This window comes from Thamnophis sirtalis, unplaced genomic scaffold, assembly GCF_051295495.1.
Source record: "Thamnophis sirtalis isolate CommonGarterSnake01/CBP01778 unplaced genomic scaffold, rThaSir2_p1.2 scaffold_2, whole genome shotgun sequence".
NCBI classification, from domain to species: domain Eukaryota; kingdom Metazoa; phylum Chordata; class Lepidosauria; order Squamata; family Natricidae; genus Thamnophis; species Thamnophis sirtalis.
The window spans coordinates 123,090,037-123,108,946 of NW_028261382.1; the positions used below are offsets into that span (position 1 = coordinate 123,090,037).

Genomic DNA, 18,910 nt, shown 5'->3' on the forward strand with positions numbered 1-18,910 from the left:
CCTACAGGTAACTTTCCCAAGAGAAGCTGGATTCTTTCACTCAAGGATAGCAGGCAGGAGGGACGAGCCGCGAGCTGATTGGGTGGAGCGGGCCTTCAGGTGAGCAGCCATTGGAAGAGGCGCGCTCAGGTAAGGCCCTGGCTTAGAACTCGGCGCGATCGCACCTCTGGGAAGCAGAGCCGCAGTGGTTGAAGGAGCGCGGGGGTGAAGGGCGGGGAATTGGGGGCAGACAGAGAAGCTGAATGGGACACTGGGAAAGCAGGGGCAGGTGAAGCCCGGCAGAGGAAGCCGAACTCCCTAGCCTGAGGAGATTGCCGCTGTTCCTGCAAATGGGAGGTGCAGGAGGAGAAGACAGACAGCAAGGAAGCCGCAGGGTTGCCTGGACTTGAGCTGGGACAGAGTTGCGGGGAGCGGCCCTGGCAAACTCGCTTTGGGCTTTGCAGCTGCTTTCCGAGTCCCGAAGTCACCCCGCCGCCCGCCTCTAAACTTCGCGCCCAAAAGGCGGGGAAGTCAGCCTGGAGTCCCGAGGCAGAGCGCCAGGCACTTGCCCGCCCTCTGTGTGGACTTCGACAAGAGGTTGGGGGACATGAAACGGCCACCTTAAGCAGCCTTTCCCCCGCCCATCCCACAATACCTTTTTTTTTTAAATCTGTTACATAAATTCCTTGTGTTTCGAAGTGCCGTGGGTTTTATACTGCAGGATTTGCAGGCCTGCCTAGGGCCAAGAAGGGACTGACTTAAGTTATGGCGACTTCTACATTGCAGATCTCAAATTTGTTCGGATTTGCTTAAAGTGGTGTTTTGTTTTGTTTTTAGCTAGATTTATGGAGCTAGATAGACAAAAGGAGGTCAGTCGCATCCCACCTCTACCCCCTTTGCTTCAACTGAAAACTTTCAAACTACTTCCTTGGGTAAGAAGAATAAATATGAATTGTGTGTTTTCTCACCCCCATGCTGTAATGTTTGCAGTATTTATAGCCTTTTGCCTTACTGCCTGACCTCAACCCTGCACGGTGTGTAATAAATTAGAATTAATGCTGTTTTTCTTTTTTTTTTCTTTTTTTTTTAAAAGAGCTTTCAGGAAGTGCTTAGGAGCTTTTTAAAAAGTAAATTTAGGAGTGGAAATGAACAATAATACACAATATCCAATCCCTAAACCTTGGATGGATCCTTCATTCTTAGTCCTTTGCATTTGCTAATTTATCCTCTGCTATTTCCACAAACAGCAATCTGTTTGTAAGTATAGAGCGGCCTACCAGTGAAATGCAAGATTTCCCCCATTTTCCAGGAAAGACTTATCTAGTGTTTGCTACAGGCTACTGTCAATCAATGACGTGGAAATAAGCAATTCAGTCTGCTATTTTATCTATACTTATTTGGAAGTCAATCCCTCTTAACACTCTGGAAGTGATATCCATGTAAGGAGGAACTTTCCCATTCAGTGGTGGAGAGGAAGAAGAGTTGAACAGATAAAGATTTTAGGAGAATGATCTCTTTTGATGTAACATAAATGACCATCTGATAGTTATCATTCAATGGACTAGTAAATATCTCTTGTGGCCCTATTAGGTTTTATGGGGGTAGTAAAAAAGTAACAATGGAATTTACACTGCACAATGGGATGATAATCACTAGTTTCATGGCTTTCAAAAAATAGGTGGAATAGACTTATTGAGGAAAAATCTGTCAACAACTATTGCAAGACAAGTATATAAGATACGTGGACCAAAAATAGGGAATGAGATGGATGTTTTCAGTGGGCAATATAATCTTAAATCTAGATGGCTTTTGTATATCAAATTAAAACTTAACCTACATAACTTTTTTTGCAATCAAGTTCCGCTTTAATTTCTTTCCAAATAGCATAGATTCAGAATAATAGCCCTGAATTGGGGATGAATACCCTAATTCTCAAACACTGTGGAAATACAAGATGCATATTAGCTTAAAAACTGTGAATCTTGGGTCATATTGTACACCGAAAAAGTTACGTCCAATGTAATATTTATTACTGAACCTGCCCATTGTGAATTAAAACGAACAGACCGAATGTTAAGAGAAATCAAGATTTAATCCTTTGTCCAAAAAATAGAATAAAAGAATGTGATGCTTAAATGTGTAATCCTAATTACAATTTGAATGGAATAAACAGGAAAAATAGAGTGGGAGTTACTAAAGAGCAAGTCTCATGCTTTATTACATTTGAAACTTAATGTTTCTATACTTTCACTTTGGCTACTTCCTTTCTCAAACAGCTATAATTCTACTGTGAAAAAAACCAAGGTCAAAGGCAAATGTTTCTATATCAATTTAGCATGGGTGTGTAATTTTTTCCCATTTAATAATAGTATTGCTTGGGTTTGCTGTATAATGCCAGAAAAACAGATATTCAAGCAACATTTGATGAAGGCTACAAAATATAATTACAAGTACATAAAATTATGTGTTCTAGAAACATGTAAAACAAATTTATACTAATGGGTTATATTTGTATCAAAGCAATGCTGCTAATAAATACAATAGAAGGAAAACAGATGTTTGAATAACAGTTCTTTTAACACAGGGGTGGCTTACATATGTTTGTGCTTTTCTATCGGTATGTCAATGAAAGCTCCTGCACTAGATTCCAATAAAGAGCACCATGCAGAAACCCAGCTACTAATTTTGCAACAGGTAGCACTTATACTTAATCCTTTATGTATCTTAAAACTTAGCAATCATCTTGTTATATAATTTGTTTTGAAGGGGGTTGTGACTTAGGTCGTGGAAGGTTTATTTATTTTTTTAGCTAGCAGAAGATAGAAGCTTGATTGTAATGGATTGGGTTGCCTTACCTTAATGGTGGCCATTCTTTTTATGTATAGCCTACCGTGATTTAGAATGCATGGCTAAAGCAACATTTGACTTGGTATATTAGGAATTGCAATCTAAAATGTTTGGAGGGTGCCGAAATAATCTCTTGGTAGGACAGCAAAACTCCTTTCCTCTCTCTCCATGTTTATGATTTATCACAACACCTTAGAGAATTATTTTATGTATTACTGACTTTCTGACAGTCTAACAATATTTATGCAGAAGTGAGTTCTTGAAGGAAATAACTAGCAGGTATATCTGGGATAATGTTACTCAGTTGTTTCTCGTCATCTCCATATGACCAACCAAATACAGTTAATATTAGGGGAATGATTTATTATAGTTCCCAATTCATTACAATTCTTCAGTAAAAAAAAACACTTTATTACCATCATGACTGGTTTTTCGTCATGATATTATATTAGGAACAATGGCATGGTTTCCAAAATCTATGAAATTAATGTTACATCAGCCTTCTCTAGATTTCTCCAGATGGAGCTGCATTATCAGGGTTTGATGAAGATAAGAAATGGAATCCTGATCAACCATCTAAAGTATGCCTTATGAATGTTCTTTCATATCCCCTGGCACTTGGTCTTACCTGTTCAAACATGAGTTATCCTGGATTACTTCTCAAAGCAAGAGCTACAGCAGTTCACACAGCAGTGTGTTAGCTTTTAAACAATGCAGTTGTGGTAAATTGTTAACTTTGCCTATTGTAGGCAACTGTTGACAGAAACCGGAGACAAAAAAAAAAACAGTCATTGATATGGTCAGTTATTAGCACTGTGCTTCCCAAAGGCAATACTGCTTAATTTGACACGTAGAGACGGTCTGGAATTAGATTTAATTCTCTTCTCAATACCATAATTATCTGTGCAGACAGTTCAGAATGCCTTAAGTACAGATTATTCTTTGAGCCTATAGGTCAAGAAAATACTTAAAATATTTAAGTGAGCACTGATTATTCTACACTAATATAGCCATAGTTTCAACAAATATAATTGAACCAAACTTAGTTATACTTTGTTCATATCCTTGAGGTTCATTGCAGCAGTTAACACTTCAAAAAAACAAACAAACCCTTCAAAGCTCTTGTGAATCCTTGTGCTTGCAATTATTAGAATAGTATCCAGTCATTGTTTATTATAACCGTAAAACCAGGCACAGTACAAGAATAGTATTTTTTTTAATAACATTCCATGAATAAAACACCACATAAAAATACCTTCTCTTGATATAATAAAAATAAAGAGAATAGATTGATGGATTAGGTATGTTAGTAAAAATATAGGCTACCTTTCTTTGCTCACTAATAAATATTTAATGCTGGATATCTGTACTTTGAATATATACATATGATTGCTTTGTCTATATTTCTAAAATTTTAGATTATGTAATAAATTTTGATGGTGAAGAATCTTCCGTTGAAGTTAACAAAAAAGGTTAGTTGTAATTTGGTTGTCCAATTAACATTATAAAAATAGTAAAAACAACAATTGCAATATAAACAAACGAGAGAGCAATGAACTATCTGCAAACATTTTCAGATACAAGCACCTTCATCAATGATGTATTTTCTGATTATCTGAAGTGGGGTAGGGGGGTATGCACTTCTATCCTGTCCTTTTTTTCAATCAACCCAGACATTATTATTGTAGATTAGACATAATCAGTTGCCTAAACCTACTGAGTAAATCTTTATGGCTCACTGAGTGTTTCAGATCATGTTTCTCTTCCAAAGTAAATGCTTTAGTTGCTACAAAACTTATCTTACTATATACCGGTAAGTCTGTTAGAAAAGGATATCGTAGTAGTATTAGAAATAGCTAGAAGTACAGGAAACGTCTGTAGAAAAAGTAAATAACAATGGCAAAGACAGTGTAGATGTGGTGCTTGCTGATCTTTACCAGTTTTAGAGATTTAACCTGTACAGAATATGGAATCAGCATGAGAAAATAAAAAATTGTTGAGTATAAGTAAACATTAAATACTCCAGCCTCTTGCTTTCCAGAGTTAATCTTTCTAAGGTGATTAATGTAAGAATAGAAGTGAGAAAGAAACTATGCACGCTCTACAACAAAGACAGAACATAAGTATAATCAATTGGGATTAGTGCCTCTGAATTAGGAGTTCACTTAAACTCTCAGTATTAGTATTAGCTTTGTACGCTGAGAGTTGTCATCACGTAGATTGTTACTTATGTAAAGTATTTTTATTTATCTACTGACTTTTCAAAGTAGGGTATGAGATTTTGCCCTAATTAGCTCATATAATAATAATCATGTTGAATATTTGAATTACTTTGTGTGTAACATCTTGGCTACTGAGAAGGACATTGATTTACATAGTTAATTGCATGGGGGATATAACCAGCACAGACTTATCAGAATGTTAATTGCCATTCATGTCTAACCCCCCTCTCCTATATGACATTTTCTATTTTCCCTGCTTAATATGACCTTTTTTCCTGAGCAAATGCCATGTTTCTAAACCAGGTTTTAGGCTGTAGCTGCCTATTACTTCATTTTCTGAGAAAGCTAATGGGATGCAAAACATTTCTGGGAATAAAATTAATGAAGGAGGCCAGAACTTAGATCTGCAGCCTGCCCCTCTTTTTAGTTTTTAAAGTTTTTTTTTTCAGTGTGAAAAAAAGGTTGGGGTAGATGCCACTGAGAATGGCAACTAAAAGTATATCAGCACCATAGACTGCCTCACTGAGCATCCTAGAATTAGATTACTGGTACTTAGTCAATTTGTAACAGAGGTAAATGAGCTTTTTAGCTTCAGTACTATGTTAAAGCTCACAAACACTTCTTGTGTTCTGTTTGCATCTCATTATAAAGGAACTTATCTATCCTTGGAGATGTTGACTCTCAGCAGGTAGATTTACCTGGTTGACCTTGATAGGTTCCTGCTTGGATGGGAGACTAACCAGGGAGTAACAAATCTGTGGGCCAGCCTGAAAAGTCCAGAAACATCTTGAAGAGGACCATGGCAAGCTATTTCCATTGTTCTACAAAGAAAACTCCATGACTGTGTCCATGAAGTTACTTTGGAATTAATTTGAAAAAAGACTACTTTTAATGATGTTTTGAGGAAAATGTAATTGAGACTACTCTGAATGGTGTTCAGTAATGTGCAGTGTATTTGTGAACTGCATGCTTCAAGTTACTGCATGATTCCCCCCCCCCAGATGATTTTATTAAAAAACAGTGACGGTGTTGAAGAACTTACTTCCTTATTCCTGTTCAGAAAGTAAATAGAATAAGCAGTTATTTACACTTGCCACAATTTTCCCTGCACCTTCACTTTTTTTTCTTTTCCTTTTAACTACTAAGTTTTCTTTCATCAAAAAACCCCCACACTTGATTTAATAAAGAAATTAAACTAGTTTGATGTGGTTGCAGCTTGCAATCATTCTAAAGATCCATTTTGTTAGGTTCGTTAAACAATAACTTGCATATTTAAGAGAGATGAATGGGAGCAGTAATTTGTCTTACCCAAACTTCATCGGCGGCTAAATGGGCGAACCATGAAGTTTTTCTGTTTGTTGCAGCCATGTAAATGTAGCTACAAAATTAGTGGCCTGCAAAAATCATATTGAGATAGTAGATGGCTGCAATGGAAACCAATAAACTGTGTTCCATTTGTAGCAGCAATACCATTTCTTTGTTGGGTGTGATGAATGGTACTTCTCTCCTCTGACAGCCCACTTTATTTCCATGTTGGGCATAAATGGAAAGATAATGTGATCTGTCCCTCTTCCATTAGCCAGTTCCTTCCCCTACTTCCAATTTAGTGTCTATTTACTGCCATGGAAGTTTTGAACGATGACCATATTTTTTTGCTGATGATTGAACTATAAAAAACTAATTTATAATGCCCAGGAAAATCATTTGGAGTCGTGGGACTTCTGCCTTTGTAGCTTTGAAACTGGAATGGAAACAGAAATAAGAATATATTCTACACTCAGAAAATATTCCTAATTTTATCACAAGCAGTGCAATTGTGAAGGAAGACAGCTCTGAATGCTACTTCAGTGACTGGTTGCATTATTTTGTGATGGGACCCTAGTCAGCCACAAGCCCACTGTGTGCCCTTGCAGATTTGTTTCCTTGTTGTCAAATGAAAAACTGATGATGGCTTAATAAGAGTAAGCTATGAATTCAAAATACCATCTATCTTGTCACTTAACTTATATTTCAAAGTAGAAAAACTGCACACTTTTATAGTGGCAGTGAAACATCTGTTCTTATAGATGTAGTTAAATATTGTATATCTGATCTTCCCCCCTTTTTTTTCTAGCATTCGGGAAAAGATGTTATCTTCATTTATTTAACTTCCTCTCATGTTGCTGTGCATGAATGAATAAAGTTGTAGAGGATGTTGATTTTAACAATCTGACTATGTCCCTAGGATCATAAGAAACCACCGCAAATTTTATGGGCAATATTTACCCACCTTTGCATCTATATTTCTGCAAGCTAGATGACCAAAACAATATGCTTAGCAATGCAGCCAAATTCTTATAATCTGAGCCATGATATATCTCTTAAAAACTTGGCTTTAACATTATTTTCTCTGGTCAGAGAAAGGGTATGCTGACAGATACACATTCAATCCTATTTCTGAAATAAAAGCTTTTGGAGATGAAAGTTATTTTAGTCTATTATGTGGTAACTAAACCATAGCAAGTATTGATTGCATTATGTCTAGATCAGCACCAGAATATCATCACTGGTTTGGATATTTTCTGTTATTTTTAACCTTCCTCTCTTGTAAGCCAAGGGAATGTGCGTGGATTTCCACCTCATATTCATTTTTTAAAACAATTTTGTTAAAAGTTTTAAAAATAAAGATAAAAATCAATACAAACTAGCATAAGGAAGAAAACAGAAAAAGAAAGAAATCAAAAGAAAGTGAAAGAAAGCAAGGAAACATACAAAAAAATAGAAAAGAAGGGGGGGGAAATAGCTTCCAATCTTCGTTATAACAACTATAAGTACAATTATAAATTTACCTCTTCCTCTAAAGTTACTTAACACTCTTCTATGTATAATCTATTCTGTCTAATCATTAAAATCATAAATCATACATTCATCTTTTTGTTCATTTTATTATGAATTCAAAGAGATTTTGATATTGGAAGCACAGATATATACATATGTAAAAAAAAGGGGGTTTTATCTGTAGTTTCATTCCAGTTTTGAATTCATAAAAGATTCCTGAGTACCTGAACTATGTAGATTCTAATTTGCCTTTTCTTAGAAAAATCGCTTCTGATGGGAAAAAGCTAGAAAATTTCCACATAAACAAGATTAAAGGAAGATTCTCAGACCCACTGAAGATAACACTGAAAATGCCTAATTGTAACTTTCTCAGAAATTGCTTTTTCTCTACAGTTTGCTGCAGCCTGATACTGATTGGTTCAAAAGTCAAAGTACCTCTGGCTCCCTGTTTAATATTGTTTCAGCCATGTGGAAAGATAAGCTGGTTGGATGGTTTTAAAATGGGAAATGAAGCTCGGTGGGGATAGATGATGTAGATTAGACCACAGTATAGGAACATAGGAACCTTGCTAATCAGAATAAGTGGACTGCATAATGCTGGTGGTGTGGGCTGAAGTGAACTGCTTGTATTCCTAGATTCTTAGCAAATGTTATCATTAACTGAGGCAAATGTTGCAGTATTTTCTATTGCACCTTAAAAGCACTTTATGTCTACATGGTATCTATAGAGGAAGAAGTTTGCATGTTTGTTTCTAGCGTAGGCTATAGCTGGATCAAGCTCTTCTTGGAATTTCTTTGTATGAACCATCTCACTGTTTACATAACATTAATGCTGGGCACCACCCAATGACGCTGGATTTTTCTTCCTTTATTTTCCTGTTGCCCTTTGTGGAAGAATGCACACATTATGACATTATTTTCTTCAGGATAAATTTGATTTAATATCAGGATACAACTCTAGTACTCAGTTCTACAAATTAGGAAAATCAAAGTAGATTTATATTACCTCTAACTAACATATTTTGAATAAGATGTAGCAGAATAAGATACTCAGTCAGAAAAAGAAGCTGAAATCTACCATCTAGTTCTGAAGACTGAATGAATTGATACTTTCTCTCTTGATCCATTTTAGTTGGCTTTGTATCAATAAAACTTAATCCCAGAAGTCAGCCTGAGAAACGGACTTCTGTACAGTAAAGTTAATTTTGGCTAGGACTGTCCTACCCAAAAGGAAATTGCTGGACACCATCCTTTTTAAGTAGGTGTCCTCCATAGCAGAGGTGGTATTCAGTCAATTCTGACTGGTTCTAGCGAACCAGTAGCAGAAATTTTGAGTAGTTCAGAGAACTGGCAAATACCACCTCTGGCCCCGCCCCCATCTATTTGCTGTCTCCCGAGTCCCAGCTGATCGGAGTTCCAGCTGGGTCTTCTTCTATTGCCCTGCACAGGAGAACAGAGCTGGAAAGCAGGTTAATGGGGTGGGAATGGAGATTTTACAGTATCCGTCCCCCAGAAGTGGGGAGGGAATGGGGATTTTGCAGTATCCTGCTGCTGCCAAGTCACGCCTACAGACCCGGTAGTAAAAAAAAAATTGAATCCCACCACTGCTCCATAGGTACACTATATTGCCAAAAGTATTCGCTCACCCATCCAAATAATCAGTATGTTACAACAGCAATTCCTCAAATTCCAAACAAACATTTGGAATCTGTCTGGTAGAGGAAGGGCATTCCAGACTTCCTTAACTGTTTTTATAGGAAATTGCAATTTATTAACACAGTTTAAGATCCTCAAACTTTCGACACAGTTGAAAACAAATGTTTCAGCTTCTTCCTGTAATTATGGTTGTTTTATCTTGTGTCAGCAAACTTCCACACCATTGATTTGAATATATAGTCAAATTGATTGCTACAATTGATTAATCCACACTGGTCAGAAAACTGGGTAAGAAAATCCATACCGTTCAGTTCTTTTGATGTTGGGTTCATAATTGGAAAAGGTACCAAATAATATTTGGATAATGTGTGGGAATATTCCTCTCCAGGATTAATCACTAATTAGGAGCTAACAATTGACTGAACCTCTCCCAGGCTCCACCTAACTAAAGCTTAGCACGTTGGAGACACCCATGTGTTTAAACATTAAATATTAATTAAATATTATAGTTGGTCACAATTAAACATGCGTTTGGTAGCAGAAAATTATTGTGCAAATATTCAAAGTACCCGTCACACAATCAACTCTGCAATTAGACGTGCTAAAAGCTTACAGTCATTTCACAGTTTTGAAACCATGGGCAGCTGCTCAAAGCAGTAATAGAAATATTAATTGCTGGCACATGGTTATTTCTTCTGCACACCTAAATGCAGGCATGCACATACACACACATATTATTTTATGCTTTAGGAATAAACAGGTTCTACTAAAAATCACTAGCATTGCATCACTGTGCATATATTTGGATGACTAGAACAGAAGCATGCAAAAAAAAGGTTTGAAGCATCATTTAAAGTACTAATGTTGTTGCAAAAAATAAATAAAAATCTGCAAACTTGTCCCTCCTGGCTATTGTCACACTTCACACCCGCATGTGCAGTGTATCAGGAACATAAGCAAGTTTCAATGTGTGAACTTATAGGGGCTGAGAAACCTTACCATTGACATTAGCCACTGGGACCCAGCATAGATTGATAATCTTCACATGTCCCTTTTAAGTTGGACCTGGATCTGGGATTTCACGGACATAATCAGAAATCAAAAGTTTGATAAACAACTCTATTCATATAACATTACCTAAACTTTCATATTCTCCTGTAAACTGATATCAAAATAATCCTACATAAATGTTAGTAATTTAGCTGACTTTGTGATTAGTTGAAGGCTGTATAATCTGATTATCTGTACTACCCATAGATTGATTGGAAAAATATAATTCTGGTACACAACTAAAATAAACTTCTCACAGTGTTGCCACTACCAGCATAACCAATCATGGATGACAGAAAAAATAGATATAGTCTTGTCTACCATTAGAAGTCCAGACACTTGCGTGGTTGCAATTTCATCCCTGCTGGCTATTGCTGTGTTAGCAAAGGTATTCAAAAAGTGCTCTTAATTTAAAATTAAATCTCTAAAATAAAAAAGTTATAGCAGATTGGTATCTGCAGATACAATTATATTAGCATTCATTGCCTTGTATCTGAGTATTAATTTTGCACTGGGTAAAAAAACATCTAACAAAGGGCAAAGTTCTCCTTTTATCATCAGATTGTAAATTGCTGTATGGTTCAGGCTATATGTGTTTTTAAATGATTATTTATAGTTTATCAAACAGACATTTGAGGAAGGAAGATGTGGACCCTGAATTAATTGCAGATAGGATTGATTATATTTCATATATATATATGCTTGCAAATGCAGTATCTGGTTGGATTTGGTTCTGTTTGGTGCAATATTTATTTTGAGTAATAATAAACACGTGAGTGAGCATTCCTACTACCGGTTTAGCCATCTATCCTTAAGCTGAAAAAAGATAAATTCTCCCACACTCTTAACAAAGACGCAAATGAGATGTCAAAATGAATAAACCATTCACTGCCTAAGAAATTAAACATGAACTTTATTTATTTGAACCAAATAATTAAACATGAATCATTATTTGTTACCCGATAATGCACATCTCTGGCTAGTATTAGGGAAGCTACTTCCTTTGATCATCTGTCCCTTTCTGATACACCGTATCTAAACACCTCGATTTATCTACAAAACTTCTTATGTTCCCCTAATTACGAAATGGCACAAGGGGAGTATATGCAGTTTTCTGAGATTCATTTTTATGGTGTAAAAGGAAGAGAAAATATAGTTGCCCAATACCGTACGTATTGCATAAGCCTGCTTGGAGGTGCATTTATTTGGAACAAGTGCTGACTCTGCCTTGCTGCTTTGTGCTCGACAAGCCTGAACTGGAAGGAAGAAAAGAACAAGAAGTGCCTGTTCCACCTTTCCCAAATACTGCTTTGGGAACTGGTTTCCTCATGGGAAACTTGACAGATTTCAGTGCAATGCCAGAGAGTGAAGCAGAAGGTGACTTGTTGATATTTCCAGCTGCTACACCAGTGTTTCTCAACCTTGGTAACATTAAGCTGAACTTTAATATCCAGAGCATTCCCAATGCTGACTGGGGAATTCTACAAGTTGGAGTCCATATACTGTATTTTTGGAGTATAAGACACACTGGAATATAAGACGCACCAAGGTTTTGAAGAGGCAATTTAAAAAAAAAAGATTTTGCACTCTGCAGACCTCCCAAAAATGGGCTGTTTTTTGCAAAAATGGGCCTTAAAAAAAAAAGGTCATGAATAGCCTTTAGGAGGCTTGTACAGTGCTCCTGGGGGGTGGTCCCCTCAAAAATGAGCAAAAAATGGCCAGTTTTTCACAAAAATTGGCCCATTTTTTGTCAAAAAAAAGGGCATGCATAGCCTTTAGGAGGCTTTGGAGTGCTCCTGGGGGCTGGGGGGGGAGCAAAACTGAGCAAAAAATGGTCTGTTGTTTGCTCATTTCTGCCCTCCCCAGCCCCCACGAGCACTCTGCAAGGCTCCTAAAAGCTATGCATGCCCATTTTGGTGAAGGGGGCGGGGTTTCAGAAGGCAAAAAATGCTGTGTATAAGATGCACCCAGATTTTCAGGCTCTTTTTTGAGGGAAAAGGATGTATCTTATACTCTGAAAAATACAGTAGTTTAAAGTTGCCAACGTTGAGAAGCATTGGTGTTAGTGGCTGGCTAACTCTACACAGATGAAGCATTTCAAGTTTGCATGTAAGATACAGTTGTGTCTTTCAGGCATGATGTTTTGAGCCCCCTTTAAATAATGACTGTTGCTGGATTGGGTTGAGTTTGGTGACCATTTGAGAGTGCCTTCATATATTCCAACCATCCCTTCTTAAAATTATTTGTAACCCTGTGTTGGGGTCAAAGGTCAAGAAGTTTAGGATTTCGTGGGAACATGCGGTTGTTTGGGCTTGGTTCAAAAGCTTAAGTTACCTGCTTGACAGGTAGCAATTAGAGAGTAATAGCTTGCCAAGCTGGAATGTCGTAGCTGAGGCCCATTGCTGAGGATCTGGTTTACCTGTTCAACAGGTGTGGGCTGTAGGGCTAAGATAAGTATGTGCTCGCACAGCATTCCAAAGAATCAATTTTCCCTTTAAAAGACATTGTCATGACTGCAGGGCATAAAAGGGCTGGGTTGAGCCCCACTGCAAGGTAGCTGGTTATTTGCACAGCAAAGAAACAAAATAAATAGTGGCAGAGGAGATAAGGAAGAGAGTTAGAGGGAAGAACAAAGCTCTTGTTTCTCTCCCCTTTCTGTTTTCCTGCTGGTTCGGTAAGACTTACAACTGTTTGGTTAGCAAATGAATGGAACGAATAGTTGTGTCTTGGAGCATTTTAATATACAATACAAGCCTTCCCCAGATGAATGCTCTCCAAGTGTATTAGCTGCATTATCCATCATCTATGGTAGAGCGGGGATAGTGGAAATTGTAGCCCAGTATATTTGGAAGAGCGGGACACTGTGGCTCAGTGGCTAAGATGTTGAGCTTGTCTATCAGAAAGGTCAGCAGTTCGGCAGTTCAAATCCCTAGCGCCACATAACGGGGTGAGCTCCTGTTACTTGTCCCAGTTTCTGCCAACCTAGCAGTTTGAAAGTATGTAAATGCAAGTAGAAAAATAGGAACCACCTTTGGTGGTAGCACGTAAATTTTACCTTTACCTATATTTGGAAGACACGAGTTAGTAACAGTTGCAATGTGCTGCAGATTTCTTTAACACTTTTCTTTCTACCTTCTCTCATGGATCTGGGATCATCGTCCCAAATGCAGTCTTGTATCGGTGCTGTATACTTCTAACTCTAACCTCAAGAAAATGTTTCTAATGCAGCATTGTAAAGAAAACATTTGCTTGAAATGTCCATTCTGTAAGCAGTTTATAAAAATTATAATCCAAAGGCACTACAGCAGACAGATCCTTTCTCATTTTATTTTTACAACATTCCTGTAAAGTATGCTGTTATATCATCCAACTAGTCCAGTGCTTTTCAAACTTGGCAACTTTAAGATACGTGAACTTCAACTCCCAAATTCCCCAGCCAGTCCACATAGATTTTAAACTGTCAAATTTGAAAAACACTAGGTAGTGAGAGCAATATCTGCATGGAGATTTAACCCAAGTGTCTAATCTAGCCCTTTAGCTCCGATATCAGATTACCCTCTACAATGAGATTTGAAAGATCTTGTCAATATTTAATATATTACATATTTCTTTGCTATGATTTTCTCAAATTTAAATACTAAAGAAACAAACAGTATCTGAAATTTGAATTCATATGTTGCAGCAATAGTTGGGATCAGATTTTTTAACTGATTATTAAATCGATATAGTGTAATACAAGGGTGTCAAACTGGGGGGGGGGGCGGATGCATCATGTGTAGACCATGCCCACCCCAACTCCACGAAGAGAAAAAACATCACGAAATATCTCATGATAGTAACGTGACACATGGTGTAATAATTACTGCAGACTGTTGAACTAGGACAGCGAGATCCAGGTTCCATTTCAACTATGGAAGTGACTTGGGGTCAGAAAATTATTTAGTGCCCAGGATCATTGTTATGGGGAAAAATAGAGGAGGACATCTGCTATGTATGCTACCTTAAGATCTTGGGAAAGGATGGGATATAAATTTAGCAAAATTTAAATAAATTCATTTTAATCATGCACAATGATAGATATGAGATGTACCTTGAGATAGTAGCTAAAATAGAGGAAAAAGCACCACTATAGGGCTATACACATCATGATAAGCTGCAATGTAATTTACTTGGTTTTGTGTGTTGTGCAAAACTAGCCATTGTGGTTTAAAAAGAGAATTCATAGCTTAGCCTGATGGGCTCAAACAGCCAATTATAGCTTAGTCAACAAATTGTGGTCAACAAAACCAAGGCTTTGTGTAACAGTGACAGGTCAACAGATTTAAACAAGCTGAACAAATGAATCTTGGTCTTCTTCTATAGAGATGTCCTCAACTTGCCTTCTGGAGAAGTTCTCCCCCCCACTCTAGAACTGATTAGTTAACTATTGAGTTGGTTCAAGCAATCCTGTCAGCATGGAAGAGCACATTGTAGCCCTTGTTCCTTATGCATTCGTAAAGTATATTTCGAATAGTTCAGATGTTCAGCACCTTCACATTTTGCACAAGAATGCCCTTATCTTACCTAGTTCGTCTACCAATTATTCTTATAGATTAGGTGAAAGTAAAGGTTCCCCTCGCACATATGTTCTAGTCATTCCTGACTCTAGGGGGCAGTGCTCATCTCCATTTCAAAGTCAAAGAACCAGTGCTGTCCGAAGACCTCTCCGTGGTCATGTGGCCGGCATGACTAAATGCTGAAGGCACCTATTTTTCTACTTGCATTTTTTACATGCTTTCGAACTGGTAGGTTGGCAGAAGCTGGGACAAATAACGGGAGCTCACTCCGTTATGCAGCACTAGGGATTTGAATCACCGAACGGCCAACCTTTTTTATAGATTACTGTAGTCCAAATAAATATCCCAATAGTCCAGTTAAAATTAAATGCTTATCCATACAATTTGCCATATCAAAACACCTTGAGACAATAAGAGAATAAAAACCAAAACCATGTTCCTTGGAAAATTTTGTAGTGATGGAAACATAGTTTTAAATAGCACCCAGTGTTTTAAAAGCCTAAGGAGATTCTATTTCCACCTCCAAGTTTTTTAAATAATAATTATTCCTGCAAGCCATTGACAAATGGGATATTTCATTGAATGAATGGCATGCATGACCACTTGGAATGAGACTCCCAGGAATTCAGTACAGGGAAAGTTCCAATTATATGTGTGTAAAATGTGTGCAGCCTAACTCCGGGCCTGGATTCAACTATTTTAAAATGAAGATACATCCTGTAGTTTTAAAAGTATGTTTTAGAAGTGAAATGAACCACTGATGCATTTAATATGGCCTCTCCAGATCCACTTGAAAGTTGGCTTCACATTTTAATTGCATTGAAAAAAGCAATTATTTGCTTTGCATTGCAAGAGTGCCTGGAAAAGAGAGAAAGCTTTAATATATCTTATTTCTGAGGCTGCATTAGATACAAACCTTATTCAATGATATCCATTTGAAGAACTTTATGTTTTTTGATACTTTTCTTCAGAAAACCTTATTGGTTTCCTGCTTTGTTGCCTTGACCTATCCAAATCATTCTATGATTCTTTTTTTGTTGTTGTTGTTTCTCGAACTTTTGCATCCTGTTATCCATAAGGAGGACCGCTCCTTTCTTAATGTTGAATTTAGCGCCCTTTTCAAATTGCTATAGAAGTTCTCAATTTTTTGCTTCACTGCTTCTGAACGAACTCGGATACTGTTGGAGCTTGAGATGGAAGACCAGCATCATTTATGGCTTCGAAATGATACAAAATCAAAAGTTTTGTAATCTTCTACTTTTTATGGAATGCTTTAAATTCTTTAAAAATTGTTCCATCAATGTGAAATCAATGAAAACGTACAGATAGTTTTCATGTAGCAACCACAATTGGCATCAAATCAGTAATTAAGCAAAGTAGCCGCTTTCACTAATTGAAACCATAACTTTGCCTATGATCTTACTTTCCTTTGCTTTACAGCCTTCTGAAGGTCATAAATGTGAGGACTGATCATAAAGTCACCCTTTCATCACTCTTGTTACCTGTGGTTTAAATGTCACAGCTAAGAAAAGTGGTGTAGGACACATTATTGTATTTCTGCTCTCAGCAATGATATTGGAGAAATTTGCTTCAAGTTCAACAGATTTGCTTAGACAGATTGGGGCATCAGGCCGGACTAATTAGATCTGGCTTGCATGATATCTCAGTCACAGCATGAGTAGGTAGAGTATCTTAATCACAATTTTTATCCATGTTTGCATGGCATTAACCTCAGACATGGAGATAAAAGCGGGATGAAGGTTGTGATTCTTTCATTGTTCATCCCCCATAAAATGTCTCCTTCCCATCAAATGAGATTCCTAGGGGTGAAATAAGAATAAGGGCTGGAGGAAAACGCAACCTTCTCCCATTCATTCACAGTGGCCTGCTCCAGATTGGCATACACCTATCAGTATGTCCAGTGTCATATTTGGCTTCTCATGTTGGAGAATTATATAATTTATGAGGCTAATTCCTCAGACATAGAGGTCTTTAAGCTGTCTTGCCTAGTCATTGTATTCTATTATCTTCACTACTGGTTTGGTAGCACAAGTGCGCACGTGCAGAATCTTTTGTGCATGCACAGAAGGTTATTGATGACGTCTGGGTGGATGGGTGGAGCTTCCCACCGCCTCCACTACCGGTTCGTGCAAATTGGCAGTATACCACCTTTGTTCTTGCCTCATCTCCACTGCCACTGTGTGAGGAGGAATGTGTACTTTACCATAAGGCCATTTCAGGTACTCTAAATGCTGTTTGTGCATTATTTAATCCCCCCTTTTCTATAGCCTGAGCAATATAAAGCAGACAAGCCTCAACTCATGATGAAATATCTCTGTTACACAGAAAATGATGTGCTTGATTTCCCTTTTTGTTTTCCAGAAATCAAACCATTTTCACCACAACGCTCCTATAATTGAAATGATTTCAAGTGGGCTTTAATTCCAGCACTTCAGGAAATAAAAAGGCATCCCTGCCGTCTCTCCAAAAAGCGAAGACATGATTCAAAACTATTCTTGGAGGATGAAACTCAGCTAATGTGAAGGGAGGGAAGAAATTTATGCACAGACTTGAATTTGGTCAATGTTGAAAAAAAAAAAAAGCTCTGTTTAGAACAGTGTTTCTCAACCTTAGCAAATTTAAAATATGTGGACTTCAAGCCCCATGGCTGGCTGGGGAATTCTGGGAGTTGGAGTCCACATATCTTAGTTGCTATAGTTGAGAAACACTGCATGACTTAGGAAAATCAATGGAAACAGAGTTCCGAACCTAATATTACCCTGCTCACAACAGGTACAACTTAAATGTGTTCACTTAAGGAACCTGCTTCAAAGTTTGCACACTTTAAAGTTTGTCATAGTCTTTGCGTGATCCTGATTTCAGGATCACTTTGAGATGCCTGCCTTTTAATTGTGCCAACCAGGCCTCCTTATTTTGTCTTGCAATGGCTTGGTTTAATATAGACTGGATGTCAAGTGCGAAAGGTCCAATTAAACTGTTTTATTGCTAATAATGCCTATGCACAAGAATCTTCTCAATTAACAGGGTAGGTAAGAGTGAAGAGGATTCAAGGGAAGTTGAACTTAGTTTGCTTGTGGCTACATAAGGATTCTAGACTGATCCCTTGTTTAACTGATTCTAGACTGATCCCTTGTTTAACTGTGCCCCCGGGTTCTGCCATTCTTCCTTCTATACTGGGACAGTGCATTTACTTAGGAACATTTGAAAAATTTTTGAATAAGCTAATATGATAAACTAAACATAATGAGATAAAATGGCAGTTTTCCTGCCCTACTTACCCAGGCATAAAATTAGACTGTGAATATGCAAGCTCACAACTACTGGTTCATTCTGTGAGCAGGGAAGGTTAATGAGATATACAAGATTCATTTAGCCGAATTTAACATGATGCATCAATGCTCAAATGTAGTTCTGCCCATCTGGAAGAGGCCTGAAAATAAAGCCAAAAACAAACTCCATGTGGGTTTATTTCAAGCAGATGGAGTTTTCACACATCATGATGTTAACCAAATGGATAGCTTGTTGTCTACAGATTCACATGGCAGGAGCCTGTGACTGATTCACCATCAACCCAAGGTAAGTGCAGTGGTTCATTAGAATTGGACCACTGGTAGGTTCCGGATCCTGTTGCAACAGGACGGGGTTGGGCATCCACCATGGTGCATGTGCTCTGGGCATGCATGCACACCCACTGCCCGCGAAGCTCCAGCTGCTCAACAGAGTGTCGTGCAGGTACTGTACAGATGGCCTGGTTGCGTGCAG

The 18,910-nt window shown here is 37.7% G+C and overlaps 1 long non-coding RNA gene across 1 annotated transcript; it reads left to right on the forward strand.

Moving 5' to 3' along the window:
• Positions 1-18,602, forward strand: LOC148049148 (uncharacterized). The gene is made up of 3 exons (XR_015695607.1): positions 1-129; positions 817-911; positions 17,510-18,602. It is a non-coding gene; the product is annotated as an uncharacterized LOC148049148 (long non-coding RNA).
• Positions 18,603-18,910: the final 308 nt, after the last annotated feature.